This window comes from Orycteropus afer, unplaced genomic scaffold (assembly GCF_000298275.1).
Source record: "Orycteropus afer afer isolate SDZICR_OR568_19922 unplaced genomic scaffold, OryAfe1.0 scaffold00712, whole genome shotgun sequence".
NCBI classification, from domain to species: domain Eukaryota; kingdom Metazoa; phylum Chordata; class Mammalia; order Tubulidentata; family Orycteropodidae; genus Orycteropus; species Orycteropus afer.
Window position 1 is genome coordinate 175667 of NW_006922299.1, and position 4100 is coordinate 179766.

Here is a 4100-nt window from a genome sequence, read left to right on the forward strand (position 1 = left end):
GAGGAAGCCGATTGGCCAGGTGTCCGCGGACCGGGGTGGCGCGGGCCGGAAGGCCAGCCACGGGACCCGGAAGCGGCTTCTGGCGGGACCGGCGCGTCAGCCCACTGGCGCCCCTGCCCCCGGGGTGCGCGCGGGCTGCTTCCCGGGCTTTCGGTGGCGGGCGGACGGGGTTCCGTGGCATCCTTTGAAGAGACTGCCGTTCTGGGCATTGAGGTTCCCGGCCTGGAAGAGCCACGTTCGAGCTCAGATGACTATCCGTGCCCTAAGAGGCTGAGACAGGGGACGTGTGATGGCCCGACTGATGGAGGAGGGGGTCTGCAATTCCTGGGCAATCAACTGAGCTCTTTCGTAGAGCTTGTGCAAGTGGCCCAAGGGCCTTTTGCAAGTATTCCGCCTCATTAACTCTTTGCAACGCGGCCCTTCCTTCCCATCGCGCAGCTACAGCACTAGTCTAGACACCTTTCGCCCCAGGCTTTGCCACAGTTTCTTTCTTGGCTTTGCCTAGACCACCCTCAGTGCTGCGGGCCGAATAGGTACTGTCGGTTCACTGCTGAAAAAACCTGGACAGCCTCTCATCTCCGAGATTAAGTCCTACTTCCTCCACGTGGGGCCGCCCCCTACCCGCCTGGGTCCAGTTTAGCTTTGCGGAAGATATGCTCTGCCCGACCTGCCCTTTCTCTCCTGTGTCACCTGTATGTCCCTTGAAACCTGACCACAAAACCCTGTAAAGAACGAATCCCTCTTTCACCCGAGTGCCCATTGGCCTCCATTTAGTACACCATCTAGAATTGTATTCCATTTTGCATCCCCAACCTCTTCCACTGCCTGGCATATAACAACTAAAAAATATGTGAGTTGGCCGATAAGGACTCTGAAATGATGTATTAAGAACCAGAATGCAGAGCCCAGTGCCTGGCACGTAATGGATTTTTTTTTTTTTTTGGGGGGGGGGGAAATGAAAGAACTGATGAATCATCTAGTCCAACTCATCTTTTAAAGATGAGGAAAGGGGAGTCCCATGGGGTTAAGTGACCTTGCTTGAGCAGCCACGGGTTTCCCATGTCAAATGCTAGTCATTACCCCAGTCTCCTAAGTCCTTACAAAGGCAGCTAGAAAATTGTTCTTGTTGGGCCATGCCCTTTCTGCAGAGGTTCCGGTACAGTCTCCAAGATTTTGTAATGGCTCCCAGTAAGAAATGCTACATTTTTCATGAAGCAAAATGTAATCAATTTAAAGGAATTCCTTATTAGGGATTGTGTTCTTCCCTTTTTTTGTGTGTTACGCGTCTTTATAAAATTCAGCTAGTCTGTAATAGGGGCTTGGGGCCTTTTTTAATACCCTTTTTTAGCAAAATAAAAATTGATCTACATCCCCTTCCGAAGCACTAGTATTGCTGCTTGGAAAATATTCTAACCTGTATGATTAATGAATACTGGAATACAAAAGCAGTCGCTGGGTGAAAAGCACAGAGCTGGCTCTTTCTAGTTCTTTAGGCTCCCATGCAAATTTTCTCCCAGTGTCCTGCCCAGTCAGGCCCCAAAGGTACATTCCAATGGCCACTTTCTCCCTTACCACACAAAACATATGCCATTTGTTCAAAGCTAGCTTTGATGCTTTGCAATGAAACCCACCCTCTTAATTCCAAATGCTGCTTTCTCTTTTTCTGTACAAAACGCCTCTATCCCCAGGCTCCCAGAGATAGCCAGCTCCAGGTTTAAACTCATTGGTTATGCTCCTAATGTTGGTCTGGGGCTCGGGAAATGAGGACTGGAGACTTGCTGATCACACATTGACAGTCGGTGGGGTTCTTAGCCCCAAAAAGGTGGGGGAGAGAGGGGAGAAGGAATTCTGGGAAAATAATTAGCTGCTGAAAGCAACTATTACATAATCTTGGCTGCTTATTAATTTAGCAGAAGGAATGGCGTATTCTAATAGCAACAGCACAACTGCAAACAGCCAACCAATTAACAGCGCAGGGCCCATTATTTTGTTAATATGTTCTCTTCTTTCGGCAAGTGTATGAGAACAAAATTTATAGAAGCAGATGGTCTTTTTCAGTAGATTATAGATGGTTTATTCCCTAGTCTTAATATTAAGTGCTAATTATGCATTCACCGTGAAAGACAAAAGCAGCGCCGTTGGCGTCTTTGTTAGTAATTAACGGGTTGACTTTGATTCCTAAAATTTCGTATTGTGGGCTTTATTACATCCACATTTCTCTCTGAGTATCTTCTTTATCTGTCATTTCAACAGGGTTATCTTTTTTAATCCTCGGCTTTTCTTCTCTAGGCGGCCCTGCTTTCTTGGTGTTAATAACGGTACAAAAAGTATTTTTATGAGAAATTCAAAAACAGATTTTATAATTGGCTCTTAAATTTTTTTTTGAAAAAAAAAAGTGCATCATTTTCATTTATGCTAAATATAAGAGGTCAGGATGTAATAGGGCTTCTCCGTTCTCTTAATAAAATTTTGAGACTTTAAAAATGGAACCTATTAAAAAGTTTTCCAATATAATTTTGGTACTTCTTGTTAAATGTGGCATGATCTTTTCTCCCTCTCAAAACACCACGAAATGAACATAAAGGAATGTTTACCACATCAGCAGGAGGATGGCAGGGTACATTAGTGACTCTGTAGTGAACTTGACTTACATCATCATCATTTAAGCACTGGCAATTGATTTAAATAAAAATTGTAACATAATTATATGGAGAAGATGCAGGAGCAGAATTGAGAGGATGTTGAAATGATGTTCAATCCTCACGCATCCATGGGAAGAAAATAGATAACATCTTAAATAAATTGAGAATCAGAATTAGGAGCATAGTCTTGGGATAAACCAAAGCAAGCCTGTTGCTGGGGTCGACTCTGAGTCATGGCTATAATCTCCATGGAAACATATCTACAGGCCTTTCTTCCAGAGTGCCTCCAGGTGGGTTCGAACCGCTGACCTCCAGTTAGTAGTCCAGAGCAAACCGTTTGCACTACCCACTGACTTTGTTGTTGTTGTTATGTACCGTCGAGTCGGAACTGACTCATAGTGACCCCTCCTTGGGTTTCTGAGGCAGTATCACTGCGGAAGTAGATTGCCCCATCTTCCTTCCAAGGAGTGGCTGGTGGGTTTGAACCGCCAGCCTTCTGGTTAGCAGTCAAATGCCTTAGGCACTATGCTACCAGAGGGACTTTAATCTTTAAATAAAACCAAACCCATTGCTGTCGAGTTGATTCCAACTCACAGCTATCCTGTAGGACATAGTAAAACTGCCTTATAGGGTTGCCAAAGCTATGAGTTGTAATTGACTCAACGACAATCATTTATGGGTTTAATCTTTACACAAGCAGACTCATATCCTTCTCCCACGGAGTGGCTGGTGGGTTCCAACTGCTGCCCTTTCAGTTAGCAGCCAAGCACTTAATCACTGTGCCACCAGGGCTCCTTAGTCTTTAAATACCAGGAAGTAAATTCCAGAAGCAATGGTAAATTTCTTTCTGGGGGTGGAGTCTTCAGGTGGGATGTGAAAAGGGCTATTGCTTTACTTTAGTGCCAATATTACTTAGATAATGTTTTAAATACTGTAATGAACTTGATTTTTCTATCAGTCAGTGCTAACACTATAGGTATCATGGACTAGTACAGGGTTCCTTACGTTCTTTTAACGAGCTAAAGGCAACAGAGGTAAGTACTATTACATACACAATCCTGCAATAACAGTAAATACAACAATTTATGAGTGGATACGGATAAAATCGCAAGCTGAACAGGTGTGGGAAGGAGAATGGGACTACAGCCATGAGTTTGAAGAAAAAAAAAAAAAAAGATCCTTAGAGTTTGTGAATTTGCATCTTTAGAGTTGGTCCAAGGAGAAAACTGGCCAAAACTAATGATTTCTGAATCAAATAATTTCAAAATAGAGCCTTCACTGCCAAAGTCCTTACCGATGAGGTAAAGAGAAACTGGAGAACATATGCTCCTTTCTGGAAGCATCTTTCCAGAGCTTTGAATCAAATGCAAGACAATGACTATTCTCCTTTGGTGGCATACTGCCTGAGGCAGTTGACTGCTAACCAGAAGGCTGGCGGTTCAAACCCACCAGCCACTC